We start from the raw sequence: 18,039 nt of genomic DNA, 5'->3' as shown, positions 1-18,039 counted from the left end.
GCACTAAATATTTTATGGTTTCAATACTATTCATAAGGTTCTCAGTAGCTAACTTTCCAGAAGTGCATCATTAGTTTTTTCTTTCAAATCTCTCCTTCATCTAGAAGTTCTGCTGAAATTAGTCCATATAATGTGTGTGACCCTCCTGGTATTTGAACTATGAGTGTCATAGCTTCCAGAATCACAGAACTACCCAATCACCACAGTATGACAAACTTACAGAAGACTAAGGCAATATTTTATAATGTGAAGTAAAAAATTAAAAGATATTTCTGAGATGTTTCTACAAGGAATAATGTTGTATATTATCATCTCTCTCTCTCTCTCTCTCTCTCTCTCTCTCTCTCTCTCTCTCTCTCTCTCTCTCTCTTTTAGCTGTGACTCCAAACAGGATCCAAAGAGGAGTTCTACTGACCTCGTCTCTGGGTTTTATGGAGACTTGCTGTACCCTTTTGTGTTAGCCTCTTAAAGTACCGTATCATGTCTCTCTTGTCTTAACATTTTTCTTTTTGATTCAGAGTCATTCTATTACCATCTATTGTTTCTGTTTTCTATATTCACCATTTCATCTCCTTTTCTATCCACCCAGATCTCAACCATGGACAGTTTGGTTCTTATCTCTAACACTATAAGTTAACCAACATGACTTAAATCACCAACGATGCCATAAATGCCAAATTGCATAGGCAATTTTCAATCTTTATCAAACTTGGCTTTTGGCCACTCCTTTTCTCTTACAACTCCCTCCTTCTTTAGTCTCAAACCCATGTTCATAGTTTTCTTGTAATTTCTCTAGTGCTAGTCTTTGTGTTAATCTCCTTTTCTATCTGCATTTAATAACAGATTTCTCCACTGTGTAGTCCTGGTTGACTAGAGAAACAAATCTAGTAATATCCATATATGTGTAAGAAAGACCTTGTGTTAGTCAGGGTTGACTAGAGAAGCTAATCCATAGACACTCATATGAAAGAGCGTGTGGTGTTAACAAATCCAGTGACAAGAGAACAACATGGGATCCAAATTGGTGGTGAGGTGGGAGTGGCAGGCCTGGTAGGGAATGGTAACATAATGAAGAGGTATAGCTGTAACCCAGGTGGGGACGGAGTATGATAGTGGAGCAGGAGGAAAGTCAAGGGAAATAGAGGAAAGAGCTAGGAGGCAATGGGCATTTACAGAGGTCTAGACAAAGACATGTACATGCAAATATATATATGAGGATGGGGAAATAGATCTATGTGCCTATATTTATAGATTTAGCATTAAGGTGGCGGAAGGACCTTGGACCTCTACTCAAGCACTCCCTCAATGCATGAATATTTTCTTCTATAAATTGGCATTCTATGATGCTCACCCTCCGAACACAACCGCTGAAGCCAAAGCGGGTGAACAAGCAAATGTGGTGAAGAAAGCTGATGGTGCCCGGCTATCAAAAGAGATAGCATCTGGGGTCTTAAAGGCTTGAAGAAAAACAAGTGACCATCTACCTCAAAAGCAACAAAGCCCACATGGAAGACCACACCAGCCTGTGTGATCATGTGGTACCGAAGGGATCAATTATCAGGCATCAAAGAACAAAAAATCATATCATTGACTGCACACCTCCTTGATACGATCGTCGAAGACAAACGGGTGCATAATCAAATGTGGCGAAGAAAGCTGATGGTGCCCGGCTATCAAAAGAGATAGTGTCTGGGGTCTTAAAGGCTTAATGGTGAACAAGCGGCCATCTAGCTCAGAAGCAACACAGCCCACATGGAAGAAGCACACCAGCCTGTGCGATCACGAGGTGTCAAAGGGATTAGGTATAAGGCATCATCAAAACAAAACCAAAAAAAATCTTACCATAGTGAATGAAAGGGGAAGTGCAGAGTGGAGATCCAAAGCCCATTTGTCGGCCACTGGAGATCCCCTCACAGAGGGGTTTAGAGGAGGAGATGAGTCAGTCAGCGTGCGATGTAGCACCGATGAAGAATACAGCTTTCCTCCAGTTCCTAAATGCTTCCTCCCCCCGTTTACCCCACTACCAAGATCATAATTCTACCTTGCAAGTCTGGGTAGAGCAGAGGTTGTACACTGGTGCAGATAGGAGCTGGAGGCACAGGGAATCCAGGGTGGGTGATACCTTCAGGACCAGGGGTGTGAGGGGCGATATTGGGAGGGTAGAGGGTGAGTGGGTTGGAAAGGGGAAACCGATTACAAGGATCTACATGTGACCTCCTCTCTGGAGGATGGACAACAGAAAAGGGGGTGAAGGGAGACGCCGGATAGGGCAAAATATGACAAAATAATAATTTATAAATTATGAAGGTTTTATAAGGGAAGGGGGAGCGGGGAGGGTGGGAAAAAAGAGGACTTGATGCAAAGGGCTTAAGTGGAGAGCAAATGCTTTGAAAATGATTAGGGCAAAGGATGTACAGATGTGCTTTACACAATTGCTGTATGTGTACATATGGATTGTGTTTAGAGTTGTATGAGTCCCTAATAAAATGTTAAAAAAAAAAGAAAAGCCAAAAAAAGAAGAAGAGTATGTGATGAGCACAGTGGAAAATTGCTAAGATGTGGTGTTTCCAGATTGCAAGAACACTGACAACAAAATTGGTATATAAAATCTTTCTATTTTTTCATTAAAAAGAGAAAGAGCTTTATATAAAAGAGCAATTATATATTGAGAAATATCCTAGCCCCGTTCAGATTAAGTCCATAAGTCTAATATTAGCCCATATGTCCAATACGAACCCATACGTTCCTCTTTAAACTCACATAGGCATGCAATAATGCCAGATGCTGGAAGATCATAGGTCAGTGGGTGGAAAGTCTTGTGGATCCAGTGGCGGTGGGAGGATCTCAGTGCTGGTGTGGGTCTCCAGGTGGCTCCTGCAGCTCCAGAGTTCTGACTCTATGAGCATAGCTCCGTGTGGCTTGTCAGCAGAAATACATCGCAGGGAGTGTGTACCTGTCTCCAGTCAGCATTTATCTCTGTGGTTCTGCAAATGAGGTCATTCAGCTGTGACCTGATTGACAGGCTAGACTCCACCCCTATGCAAATTGTCACCAGATTCTGTAATTATGACAGATCTTTATATCAAGAAGTAACTACATATCAGGAAAACATCTCAGCCCAGTTCAACTCAAGTCCGTAAGTCTGATACTAGTCTATAAGTTCCTCTTCCAACTCACGTAGCCACATGCAACGGTGCAGAATCCAGGAACATCACAGGCCACTAGGTGCAAAGTCTTGTGAATCCAATAGCCTCCAAGGACTCTGGCAGGCCCCAGAGTTGCCCAGCAGCAGGAAGGTAAAGGCAGAGAGGTGGGGGAGGGGGGAGGTTCCCAGAGTTCTCCTTGTGAGAAGGCCATGCTCACAGGAGACACCCTCAGGTTGTGACCCAATCAACAGGTTGAATACTATCCTACTCTTATCTCCAAGTTGACAAAATTATGTAACCACTACATCCAACCTGCTATATACTTTTTATTGCTCATTCACTCATCCCTATTCCTTTATGCACTGCATTTAATCCAATGGCTGTTAAATTTGCTTTGTCAACCTAGGCAAACTTGAGTCCAGACTACTATATCAAAATGCCTTTGGATATTTCTTGTCAGCATATCAAAAACGGAACCCATTGGTCTTTATCTTCTAAGCTATTTTACTTACTTTATTCACTATGTAATGAGTAGAACTACCTTCTATGTGCTCAGCTGAGAATTTAATGAGATCTTTCTGTCTTTTTTCTCAACTATTCGCTTCCTAATTCCTTTTCAGCTGCACTGTAGTGGCGGTGGTTCCTGGAAGAATCTGGTCTTTTGTTTCCCAGCTTTCCACTTCCTCAGTTTATTTTCTGTTTTCTTATTTGAAGGGCCTTCATGTTATCCATCTTCTGCTCCAAATCCTTGCCTCTTATTTTTAGAAAATAAAGTTACGACCATAGTATCTATAGTATCCATAGTGAGGCTTCTGCCACATGCCTTGTCTGTTCTTTTGTCTAGTGTGTTAGACAGGATTCTCTAGAGAAATAAACCAGAAGTCTAATAATTATATATATATATTAATACATATAGATAGATATATAACATAAGAAATAAATAGCTAATTAAATTATAAAGCAGTACCAATGGCTCTGTGCAACTCACTCCCGTGAGACAGTTGTGAGACACTGGCAGTCCTTCAAGTCTTGAGGGTTGCCAGGTAGTCCTCTGTAGAGCAATTCAGGCTATTTGGGCACAGGCAGCAAACAGCATGGTAGGTCACCTACAGTCAGCCAAATGACAGGGTCCAACAGTCCCCAGCTCAAGAGATGTAAATTCCAATGATGTGGCAAAACAGGTCTTGAAGGAATCTCAAATTACAGCAACATGGTCCACGGGTTAGGTGTCCCACAGGTAGTGCAGCTTGCAAGTGGAAGCACAGACCAAGCAAGGCAGCTGCACACTGGTCCGATGACCAAAGAGCAAGAGACAAGAAAGATGAGGTTTGCCCAGCCATTTATCTCTCGCCCTTCACATGTGTTTATCGGTCAGGTTGGCACAATAAACTAACTACCTCAATTTTCTAAATCAGAGGTGGGGAACTTTCTCTTGGTGAATTCTTTCAATGCACACAGGTGATTTATCTTCAGTATATCCCATTTGCCAATTTGTGACTCCTTTGTATTTGTATCCTTCCCTATTTCTGAGAGTCGATGTAGCCCCTGTGCCATCACAGGTTTGTCTCAATTCTCTCATTAACGACCCTAATAGTTTGGGGTTTTACCTCAAGGTCTGTGATCCACCTTGAGTTTATTCTTGTACATGGAGTGAGGTAAGGGTCTTGCTTCATTTTTCTGCAGGTAGATATCCATTTTTTCCAGCACCACTTGTTGAAGAGGGCATCCATTTCCAAATTGATAATTTTGGGCCCTTATCAAAAATCAATTGTCTGTGTTTTATTTTACGGGTTATTCAGCATTTTTCCATTGGTCTGAATATCTGTTGCTATACCAGTACCACATTGTTTTGACCACTGTGGCTATGTAATAGGTGCTGAAGTCATTTAGAGCAAGCCCTCCCACTTTTGTCTTTTCTTGAGTAGTTTTCTTCTAATTCTGGCCTTCCCTCTTCATATGAAGTTGGTGATCGCTTTTTCCAGTTCTTTGAAGAAGGATGATGGTATTCATATAGGGATAGCATTAAACTTATATAGTGCCTTGGGCAGAGACAAAACCCAATCCAGGGATACATATGGCAGCCAACTAAATAGGAGAGGGAAAGAATGGGGAAAAAAAGACAAGGGTGGAGGGGTGAGCAGGTCACTAAGCCACCCAAGGGGATAGTATTGTTTATATCTTCAAAGGAGAGGGAGAGAGAGACCAGGCTTCATCCTGATGCACCTAGATGTGAATACAACATACCAGCATGTGCCAGGGAACCAATATCGAGGTCTGTGGGACTGGTCCCAACTCTCAACTACATGGACAACCCCCACCCATCCCTCAGAAGAATGCACTTCAGAGGACAGCACTGGAGCTGAAACTTTGGGAGAGTGGTGCATAGGATTAGAGCACACGGGAGAAACAAAAAAAGATGGAGAGGGAGGAGAGGACATCCTGGCCCACCAAGTCCTGAGGAAGATATTCCTGCTCGGAGCAGAGAACGTATGGGGAGGACCATAGGGCCAGCGCCACCACGGCACATGGTGTCCCTCACTGAACCATGGCACCGCAGGGGACAGCACTGGAGACACAGTGAGTGAATAGTGCATGGTCTGGCCCCGTCACGCTGGGGTGAGGCACTGAGGGCATGCAGCAGAGCAGCAGCAGGGGAGCAGAGTGATGAAACTCCCGGGAAATGCAAAGATAGACTTTGGAGATAGAATGTGGCACCCCATCAGACTCAAATGGAAAGCACTCGTAAGGCCAACAAGCAGACCTTGAACTATTTATAGGCTTTTCCATTTGTGTCAGTGGCTTCCTTTTTGTGATTATTGTGGTTTGGGTTGTTGTTATTGTTTTGTTGGTTTTGACTCCCTTTGTTGTTTTATTTGCCTTTGCTAGGTTTTTGCACTTATTAATGTATCTGCATGTCTATGTAGATAAGATAGGTGGGTTAAATAATTCAGAGAAGAAAAGAATGGAACCAAAGGTTCCGGGGGGATACAGGAGAAGGAGAGGTGGAAGAAAGGAAGGATGAGGGTGGGGGGAGTGCAGTAACCAACCCAGGAACAAGGGAACAACAAGTGAACTATAATGAATGGAAGGAAGCTCTTAGGATGCCTAGAGTGGCTTAATCAAGGGCAATGTAGTAGCGAGGAATTACTAAACCTGAATGAAGGCTAAACAAGATGGTGGGACAAGAGGAAAGTAAAAGGAAATAGAGGAAAGAACCAGGAGGCAAAGGACATTTATAGAGGCCTAAATACAGGTATGTATATATGTAAATACCTATATAATGAGAGGGGAATAGAACTATGTACTCATATTTATATGTTAAGAAGAATTAAGATTGCAGATGGACATTGGACCTCAACTCAAGTACTCCCACAACACAAGAACACTTTGTTCTAACAATTTGGCATTCTCTGATGATCACTGTCCTGACACGATCACTGAAGACAAAGTGGGTGCATAAGCAAATGTGGTGAAGAAAGCTGATCGTGCCTGGCTATCAAAAGATATAGCATCTGGGGTCTTAAAGGCTTGAAGATAAACAAGTAGCCATCTAGTTCAGAAGCAACAAATCCCACATGAAGGAAGCAAACCAGTCTGTGTGATCATGAGGTGTCAATGGTCTCAGGTCTCAGGTATCTAAGACCCAGAATAAAACCATACACTAGGTGAATTTGTGATGGTGGTGCATGGAGTGGAGACCCACAATTGGACATCCCCTCACAGAGGGGTCACAGGATAGAAATGAGCCAGTCAGGGTGCAGCATAGCACTGATGAAACACACAACTTTCCTCCAGTTCTTTGGTGCTTCCTTCACCCCACTATCATGACCTCAATTCTACCTTACAAATCAGATTAGACCAGAACATGCACACTGCTACAGACAAGAGCCCGCAACACACGGAATCCAGGACAGATAACCCCCTCCAGGCCAACAATGAGAGTAGAGATACCAGGAGGATTAGGGGAGGGTGGAAGTAGAAAGGGATAATCCCATCACAAGGATCAACCTAGAACCCCCTCCCAGCAGGATGAACAATGGAAATGTGGGTGAGGGGTGATGGAGAATGATGTAAGATAAGGAAATAATAATCTATAACTTATCAATGGTGCCTGAGGGATGGTAGGCAGGGGAGGGAGGGGGAAGAAATGGGGAGCTGATATCAGGGGCTCAAGTAGGAAGAGAATGCTTTGAAATGATGATGGCGGCATATGTTCAAATATGCTTGACACTGGAGGAATGTGTGGATTATGATAAGAGATGTAAGAGCCCCAACAAAAATATTGAAAACAATAAATGAGCAATTATGAGGATGGTCCAGGCCCAGGGAGTGTTTCTGTCAGCTGTCCACAGGGTCTCTGTGAGTTGGAGAAGGCTCAATGGCATCAACAACAATGTGATGGCTGGAACCGTTCTCTTTGTTGATGCACGTGATGCTAGCTGGGATGGATGCTTTCGCTGAGGGTCTATATAGCTTGTGGGCTGGACCTTCCCCACCCATTCTACATCCTTAGTTCCCAAACGTATTTGGCCTACTGCCTCCTTCTCAGGAAAATTAAAACAAAAACCCAAACCCAACTACTATGTAGCCACCCCCTGCCAATGAAAAGCTTTTGTGCTGTAGCCCATAATTCAGGATAAAATGTAGGTATCCGCTTTGGCAGCCCTCCCGGAGTGGTATCTCCCACTTGGGGAACCGCTGATCTAGATGATGGTTGGATCACACTAAGATGTCTTCGTCTCCTCAAGAAGGCCAGGTGGTTCCCAGAGCACGCTATCTTAAACCTCTGCTTGCTTGTTAGCAAACACTTCCTTCCCTAACCTGCCTTGAACTTCCATAATCCTCTTTCGATTCTCATCTCTGGCATTACATTTTCTATGAGTCTTTCCTACTTGTCAGGGCACTCAAATTCAAGAGTTCCTTTTCTTGTTTAGGATGCTTTCTTATATATTTTATAGTCCTTTGTGGATTTCATGTTTATGCAGCTGTTTTCTAGTCCAAATGGGGATATTCCACCTTCAGGAATGGGGAATGGATCTTTATTCATTTCTGCATTTCCAGGTCCCAGAACAGTCCCTTCTCATAATGGTTGATTAATAAATGCTCCTCAAGGATATAGTACATAATACTATATACTATAACATATCCTATATCCTATATATATCCTGTAATGCAATTTTTAGGTACTTCATATTTATAAGGGTCACAATGATGTTAGATGTTTTTCCCTCAGCACACCAGATAACTTCTCTGAATTGTCAAGAAGGGGAGCGAATCAGGAAGAACCCATGGGGAAGGGATAAAATCCACCAAAGAAGAAAACACTTTCTAAAGCATCGCTAATTAAATACTGTACAATGACATTTTCCCATCATCTACATTCAAATATTTTTATGGTGAATGACTTTTACTGGAACATTCTAAATTGATCAAAGGTAATCCCTCAAATCTGGTTGCAGACATTTTAGGAGAGGAAGTATCTTTGGATGTTAGCAATGACTAGCAAATTCCTATGTCTTGTCTCCAAAGGCAAGCATTTCATCACTTTTGCCTCGCTACCATCATGGAGGACAAGAAAGGTTGTGACTCTACTCAAGGAGACTCACCAGAGGGAAACATGCCAACAAAGGGTTCCCTGCAGGGGGGAGGCTGCTCCCAGCTCCTTTGGAATGTGTGGTGCTTTCTTGTGTTGTTTCTAGATGGCTCTCCTCTTTTCTTTTCTCTCTTCTCAGGCCCCTCCCCTGGAGCTCAGTAACACGAGGTAGCTATGCTTTTTGACAGACAAGAGATAATCTTACACTTGACTTCCAATATCAAGGCATTTTAACTGGCACACTTTCTATTGAATAATTCATGGGTATTCAAGCTTTACTTCACTCCACAAAGAAAGTGCTTTTCTCTTAGCAGCCACAGTAGCTATGAGCAGCTAATTCATTATTTAAAGAGATTAAGTATTAGCAACTGGGACTGGCTCTCAGAGCTCGCCCTATTCCCTTTGCTCATGTTATCCTTAGCCTCTCGGCTGCCTAGAACAGTTCTTAGATTGATTTTACCATATTGAAGCCTTTTAAAAAACGTATCTACCCCCCAAACTCACTATTTTCAGAACGGCTTTGTCCTATTTTAAAAACGTTAAGCAGTGTCTGTTAGAGCTCTGTGACTCTCTGCAGGCTCAGGGGAATACATACAATTGCAACACTTTTTGCTTTCAGTTAGGAAAATGTGGCAGGTGGGAGGAATGTAGGAAATCGGAGTTTGCTCGAATTCACAGACCACTTGCTGCAAAGGGGCAAGGAAGGCTTGGGCATTTTAAACAGGTGGTGAAAGTGGACGGATTCTCAACTTTCAAGTATTGCTCTGAAAAGAAAAGTCCCCGTGGCGAACTGTCCTCTTTATGTGTTCAGAGAAAGAGAGGGAAGCAGGGTTTGAAATGTCTGTTTCTCTTTTGTAGACAGATCCTCAGGCTGGAGCTCATTCAGCACAAATTTTCACTCTTTTATTTCCAGTTTAGAAGAGAGAGGGAAATTCGGCAAGAGGTTACAGAGTTTTACTTTTTCTAGATCTTGACAGAGGGGAAGAGCAAAGATGATGTGGGGACAGTGTGTGGCCTCTTCTAACTTCTAGAAGGGAAGAGAGAATTTCCATCCCCATCAGTCCTAAGCCGGTTATTTCTACCAGGCAAAGGGCAAACATGACTCACCCTACCACCTTCTTATCCATTCTGACACCAGTCGTTCTCCCATGGTACCAGCTGGTCTTCTGCTGGATTCAGTCATTCCATGCAACGATCACACAGAGCTCACAGACCATACTGGGTTATGGGATTTATTAGGGAAGTAACTGGCTACAGCTCAAAGACAGGAATGCTCAGGATACAAGTCTCTGTTCAGCTGTATTCTCAGATATGATCTACCCTGTTTCCCAGAAAATAAGACAGTGTCTTATATTAATTTTTGCTCACAAAGATGCACTAGGTACTATTTTCAGGGGATATCTTATTTTTCCATGAAGAAGAATATGGTACACATTTATCGTTTATTGATTTATTGTTTTTTTGAAAGAGAGCTCCCACCTCCCGTCTGCTCCGGCTGCGCTGCGGCCAACAGTGAGCTGCGCGGCGGCGCCCGCAGCTACAGTCCAGAGTCGTATTATGATAGCTTGGGAGGGGCTTATTTTCAGGGAGGTCTTATTTTGAGGGGTGCCTTATATGTCAGCGAGAGGCAAAACTGTAAGTAGGCCTCATTTTCAGGGGATGACTTACTTTCCAGGAAACATGGTAGCGATCTACCTAAGTGATCTACTTAAGCGCTCGTTACAAAGTCTTTTAGCTCTTTGCCTCTCTGCTGCATGGCTGTCTGACGTGTGCTCGGCTCAAGCCACCAGTAAGCCTTGGTCTAAAGACACTCATGTTTCATTACCAGGGGTCAGCGAAGTTAGCGCCTTCAGATTAAGTGCCTGAGAGGAATACATACAGGCCCCAAACCAACCAACATTTTCCCTCCATGGGCTTATTTGCATATTTCTATCCTACAAAAATGATATGTGCCTATTTATGTTATTCTCAAACTATCCAGTTCCCTTGGTGGGCTAGAAACGCCTCATGTTTGCATAGCCCTGCCCGTCCTTTTAGTACAAGCCACAGAGTCCATGACTAGCAGAGCCTCATCAAGCAGTATACTACATCAAAGCAACATGACCAGAGCATCTGCTTTGGAATAGCGCCTTCAATTTCATTGAAGTGGAGTCTATCCCATCTGGGGAAGTCCACGTGTACAGTTGCCTGTTGTGTCATTGGAAAAGGTATTTGTTATACTGTTCTGTGACCTTATTGACCCTACAGCAAAGCTTCTTCAAAAATGGTCAGGGCCCCATGTGGGGTAAAGAATGTGTGGGTCTCAAAGGCTCTGCCAGAGTAAAAGATTTCTGAACACAAAAGGATCAAGACTTCATTCAAAATCAAATGCACAATTGATCCAAAGTGTCTTTGGCAGTGCTTGCACTTGTAAATTCCTCTGGCGGAAAGAGGACGCAAGTGGGAAAAGTTTAGGAAACCCTGGGAGGACAGGTAGAACTACCCCTATAGGGTTTCCTAGACTTTAATCCTGATATAGAAGATCATCAGTCTGCTCGCTTGTACAATCTGATGGGTTCGAACCAATGACCTTCAGTTATCAGTGAATCATGGCAATAACAGCGCTCCTTTGAAGACACTGCCTCAACCTCAAATCAGCCCAGATCTGGGCCATAGTGTAAAAAGCGTTTCTTTCTTTTTACCTTTGCCAAAATGGTTATATTGTGCTTTCTTTTGGGTGACAATATCCACAGCAAAACCTGCTCCCATCTGTATAATGACCAGCAACATCAATTACATTCTTCCCATTGTATCAACATTTTTATTATTTCTGTTTCCATTGTTTCATTCCCCAAATCCCCTGCCCACTTCAAACCCATCATCCATTTTTTTTTGTTTTGAGATTGCAATTCTTTTATTTATTTAATCATTTTATTGGGGGCTCATATAACTCTTATCATAATCCATACATCTATCCATTGTGTCAAGCACATCTGTACATTTGTTGCCATCATCATTTTCAACTTGAGCCTTTGGTATCAGCTCCTCATTTTTTGCCCTCCCTCATGAACCCTTGATCATTTATAAATTATTGTTACTATTTCATTTCTTATACTGACCGATGTTTCCCTTCACTCACTTTTCTGTTGTCCATCCCCTTGGGAGGGGGTTATATGTAGATCATGTGATTGGTTCCTCCCCACAATTCCCCCCACCTTCCTTTCCCCCCTCCTGGTATCACTACGCTCAGTGTTGGTCCTGAGGGGTTACCTGTCCTGGATTCCCTGTGTTTCCAGCTCTTATCTGTACCCATGTACATGTTCTGGTCTAGCCTGATTTATAAAGCAAAATTGGTGTCATGATAGTGGGAAGGGAAAGCATTAAAGAACTAGAGGAAAATTGTATGTTTCAACAGCACTATACTGCACCCTGACTGGCTCATCTCCTCCCTGTGACCCTTCTGTAAGGGGATGTCTAATTGCTTGCAGATGAGCTTTTGTCTCCACTCTGTACTCCCCCTCATTCACAATGGTATGATTTTTTTTTGTTCTGGGTCTTTGTCTTTGATGTCTGATACTATTACACCTCATGATCACAAAGACTGGTGCGTTTCTTCCATGTGGGCTTTGTTGTTATCTAGATGGCTGCTTGTTTATCTTCAAGTCTTAAGACCCCAGATGCTATATCTTTTGATAGCCAGGCACCATCAGATTTCTTCACTATATTTTCTTATGCACCCATTTTGTCTTCAGCAATTTTGTCAGAAAGGTGAGCATCATGGGATGTCAGGTTATTAGAACAAAGTGTTCTTGCATTGAAGGAGTGCTTGAGTAGAGGCCCAGTGTCCATATGGTACCTTAATACTAAACCTATAAATATATGTACATAGATATGTATCCTTATCATTATATATAAATATATTTACACATGTAAATATATATAAATATATTTACACTGTATTTGGACCTCTTTAATGCCTTTTGCCTCCTAGTCTTTCCTTTATTTCCTTTTACTTCCCTCTTGTCCCACTATCCTGTTTGGCCTTCATTCAGGTTTCAGTAATTCCTCTGAGTTATATTGCCCTTGATCAAGGCCTACCAGGCATCATATACCCTCCTCGCCATTGATTTTAGATCACTTGTTGTTCCCTTACCCCTGTTAATACCCACTTCCTTTCCCCTGCCTCCCTATCTCCAATGTCCCCTCAGAACTGTTGGCCCCATTGTTTTCTCCTCCAGATTGTTTATCCCACTTATCTAGATAGACATGCAAAGACTATAATAAGAACAAAAACAAGACAGAGCAAAAGAAAACAAAACAATAACAACAAAAAACCCAGGACAAATAAAAGAAGACCCTATAAATAGTTCAAGATTTGTTTGTTGACCTTTAGGGTTGTCTTCTGGTTGAGTTTTATGGGGTACCATGCTCTGGCCCCACAGTCTATTTTTGGTATACCCTGGGGACTTAATTGCTCTGCTCCCCTTGCTGTTCTGCTGCACACCCTTAGTGTTTCATCTTGGTGTGGTGGGGTCAGATCAGGCACAACTCCCATACTGTGTCTTTAGTGTTGTTCCCCATAGTGCAATGGGTCAGTGAAGGACGTCGTGTCTCGCGGTGGGGGCCAGCCCTATAGTCCTCTCTGTGCATTGGCTTCTCTGAACAAGAAAATCGTCCTCAAGACTTGGTGGGCCAGGATGTAGTCCATTCTCTCTCCCTCCTTCATTTGCTCCTGTGTGCTCTGATCTGACTCAACCCCATCATTCTTATCTATACTTTTAAATATCTGTTTGTCCCTTTGGACTCATATATATATGCACAATAATCAAAGATTATGAGTGATAATCAAGAACAGCAATCTCTACTTTTTGAACTAAACTCTTCTCCCTTTCACTCTCATTGCCTTTGAGTTGATTCTATTCATGATGGCCCTCTTGGACAGGGGAGGTAGATTTAAGATAGGGTAACTCTTTTGCTTTACGGGAGTAGAGAGCCTAGTTTTTCTCTTGCAGAGGGGTTAGTGATTTTGAATTGATGACCTTGCAATTAGCAGCCCAATTTGTAACCACTCTGCCACTATTCCACAGAGACTCAGAGAAGGGACTGGGCTACAGGATTAATTGTCTCCATGAATCACTGCTTTCTCTACCTTGAGACTGGAAGAATTGGTGTCTGGTTACTACTGGAAAACATTCTTATCAGGAACACAATAGATGGATCCTTATAGCACTGGCTGCAAACCACAAGGTCAGCAGTTTAAATCACTAGCTGGATTAACCCAACACTTAACCCACTAAGCCACCAGGGCTTCTGAGCTAAAGTGTACTTAGTTTAAAAGTGACTTCACAGATTTGTTTCAGTTTGAGGTGTGAGGAGTAATTCCAGGCTATGTAGTCCCTAGAACTCCCTGAGTCTCAATATGTCTAGTAAGTCAGAATTCTTGAGGAATTTAAATTCTTTTCTACCTTTTTTTTTTGCCCTTTCTATGAAGATCTATCTATTATGTTCCTGATCAGAACATTTTATAGTAATGACCAGATGTCAATTCTTCTGGCTGTGCTTGTTCCAAGACAGATCTGTTTGTTCTTTTGACAGTTCTTAGTACTTTCAAGATTCTGCCCCAGCGACTTCATGCAAATGCGTCGAGTTTTCCTTCAGTCTTCTGTACTCAATGTCCAAATTTCACAACATAGGAAGCAATGACATACCATGGCTTGAGTCAGGAGCACCTTAGTCCTCAAAGTAATCTGCTTGCTTTTTGACACTTTAAGGTTTAAAGAGATGTTGTACAGAAGATTTACCCAGTGCAATGCATATTTTAAAAAATCATTTTATTGGGGGCTCGTACAACTCTTATCACAATCCATCCATTCATCCATTGTGTCAAGCACATTTGTTGCCATCATCATTCTCAAAACACCTGCTTTCACTTGAGCCCTTGGTATCAGCTCCTAATTTTTCCCCTCCCTCCCTGCCTCCCTCATGAACCCTTGATAATTTATAAATTATTATTATTTTGTCATGTCTACTCTGTCTGACATTGACTGCTGCTTCTATGAGCATTGACTGTAGATCCAAACAAAACAGAATTCTTGACACCTTCCATCTTTATTCTCTTTATCAGGATGTTATCTATTGGTCCAATGGTGAGGATTTGGGTCCTCTTTACATTGACTTGTAATCAATACTGAAGGCTGCAATCTTTGATCTTTATCAGCACGTGCTTCAAGTCATCATCACTTTTGGCAAGCAAAGATGTGTCATCTGCATATCTCTGGTTGTTAATAAGTCTTCCCCCCAGTCCTAATGTCTCATTCTTATTCATATAATCCAGCTTCTCCAATTATGTGCTCAACTATGCTACCTATATCCCAGAAAAACTTGGGAAGGCCCATCCAATACTACTGACTGCCCTGATCAAGACTGCAATGGGAAGTCCTGGAGAGGGAGAGCATAAAATGAATTTACAAACACTAAAGAGACAAGATGTATTGGGCTCATAAAGACTAGTGGAACTCCTGAGACTGTGGCCCATAAACACCCTTCAAGCCTGGAAATGAATCCAACCCCAGGGACCAACTTTCAGCTGAACAATAGCCCTACCAAGTGTAAAGCACCACGAAGGACAAATGTATTCCTCAGCTCAACCAGTCACCTGAGAGCAAACGGGTACCATTTCCCCCCCAACGAAGCTCAGAATGTAGGCAAGAAAAAGAGCGTAGGGCAAATGAGAATGGGAAACCCAGTGAGGAAATGGGAAAATACTGTTACTTTGAAGGTATTGCAACTAATGTAAAAAATAAATGCATATAAATTGTTGAATAGGAGATGAATCTATGCTCTGGAAAGTTTTACCCAGTGAAATTAAAAAAAAAAAAGGAGGGAAAAATTCACATGACTCTTGGACAAAACGATCTGCAGATTTCAGAAGAGACCTGCTTAACATGATCTTGGTTTTGTAAAACTTAAAGTTCAGTGACACCATTATATATCAAACACTTTAGGAGTATCTATGATGCTGTGGGTTAAAACTTAGGCAGCTGACATCAAGTTTGACAATTCAAACCTACCAGTCGCTCGATGGGAGCAGTTTGAAAGTGCTTTCCCTAAATGCTTAGAGTCTTTGAAATCCTATGTGGCAGCTTCATTCTGTCCTGTCGTGTTGTCATAAACGAAACAGACTCCGTGTGAGCACGTTTTCTGTTTTAAGGTCGTGGTGGTTTATTTGATTTTAAGCACTCAACTTTAGGGTAAAGAATTTGAAATTTTTGTTCTTTGAATGGAAAAAGATGGGACAATAGGGTGCAGCTATGACCTATCATTCCAAAGTTTAAAAAAAAACAAAGAGAAAAGGTGAATTGCGAAAAGTTGGAATAATTTGGTTCTCTCCAAAGATCCAATATTTAAATTTTTACCAATGATGTCATTCAGACTATAGAATCAACTATCGTTCATTTACTGGATTTTTTTCCAGAGATATTCTTAGACACTGCTACCTTTTTAACACACACACACACACACACACACACACACAACTTTCAAAAGTAAGCATCCATCCCCACTTCCTCTGCCTTGATGAGATCTCAATAAAGAGAAGACAAAAAAACCCAAGACCAAAATATCATATTTATAAAAAATTTATAAATCATTCCAAAAACTTTATAAAAGTAAGCTATTTTTTTTCTTTGTAAGCATACTTACTTTAATATGGATTAAAAGTGCTGACAGCCAGTCTGGAAGAACAAATTGTGTTTGGCAGGTCTCATTTGCAATTAGCTACAGGAGAGTTTTCTCTACTGGAGGGATACCTAAGAGAGACAGAGTAGGCTTCCCCCCACAATTATTGAATGTTAACAGTATGCCTTTTCTTCTGCCATATGATGGGGACACAAATAGGACCCAAGGCTAAGAACCCAAGGGACTGAGAGTCACATAAAGACGCTGTCAATGAAGGGAAGATCCGAGATTATCTGTACTTCTGGCAAAGCAGCTGGGGAAACCTCTATGGAGGCCAGGTCTACTCCGATACACAGAAGCAATGACTCAGAACCGAGTGGATGGCAACACCAATCATGAGCGTTTTACATAGTGCCTCATTGAGAATAATGATGCATTTTATATCAGAATATGTTACAGCCTGTACATTCTGCATTTAATAATTAAAAACCAATGTACTTTTAGGTGTCTGGTATTACTGTGTTGCTAATAGTAATCAAATGTCTAAAGTTTAGGGATGATAGGAACTTTTTACCTATCTAAGAGGATTCAAAGTTATGACTATAATAATATAACTTGAACTTCTGTAGAATATACTTTTTGAGAGATGTAAGGGGAGCTACAGGAAAACCCAGAAACTTCAGTGAGCCAGTAGCCTCTAGTAAGCAACCATTGATCTGGATTGACTTACAGCTTTGTACTTACCTTTATAAAACATGTGCATTTTGATATTAGTGTTACTTCTATTGCCTTTTTAATTTTACCCTTGTGTATGGAGTTGTAATATATATATATGGAGCTGATACCAAGGGTTCAAGTACAAAGCAAATGTTTTGAGAATGATGAGGACAACAAAGGTGCTTGACACTATGTATGTATGTATGTATGTATGTATGTATGTATGTATGTATGTATTGTGATAAGAGTTGTATGAGCTCCCAATAAAATGATTTAAAAACATATATATGTATATAATAAAATATAGAAGCAAGATATGGAGTTATATAAAATATAATGGTGCTTGGATTCCCTGGGTCATGCAAATGATTACTGTTGTAAGCTGCTAAGCTAAAGATTAGAGATTAGAGTGCACACAGAGGTACTTTGGAAGATTCATTTCTGAAAAGTTGTTATTGAAAACTCTGTGGAGTCCAGTTCTACTCTGATACACAGAAAGCAATGAATTGGAATCAAGTTGATTAAAATAACAGTCATATGATTTTTATATATTGTCTCATTGAAATGATGCTTCTTTATACAGGAATATGTTACAACCTAAATATTCCATGCACTACATGTAAAAACCAATTGTGATTATTTATAGATATATTTGAGGATCACTTTGTTACTCAGCTTATTAATGGTAATCATTGATGAAATTCTGGGAAGTTCAAAATTCATACATTGGAAATGAAATTTAGTATTTAATGACTTTATATCAGTAATTTTGAAGTTTATTTAAAGTGTGATTTATCTCATATTTTTAAAATGGTTGTTTTGAGTGCTTTGCTAAATAAGAGCACTATATTATTTTCTGATTTTTTTCTTTTTCATTTATTAAAGTGAATAATTCCAGTTTTATTATTGGTTCTTAGGAACATTATA

General features: G+C 41.2%; 1 pseudogene; it reads right to left on the bottom strand.

Annotated features, from left to right (window-relative positions):
* Positions 1-373: 373 nt before the first annotated feature.
* LOC142441659 (small nucleolar RNA SNORA26) lies at positions 374-487 on the bottom strand (annotated as a pseudogene).
* Between the last annotated feature and the right edge of the window lie 17,552 nt (positions 488-18,039).

This window comes from Tenrec ecaudatus, chromosome 2, assembly GCF_050624435.1.
Source record: "Tenrec ecaudatus isolate mTenEca1 chromosome 2, mTenEca1.hap1, whole genome shotgun sequence".
Classification (NCBI taxonomy): domain Eukaryota; kingdom Metazoa; phylum Chordata; class Mammalia; order Afrosoricida; family Tenrecidae; genus Tenrec; species Tenrec ecaudatus.
This window is presented reverse-complemented; position numbering and strand designations above follow the sequence as displayed.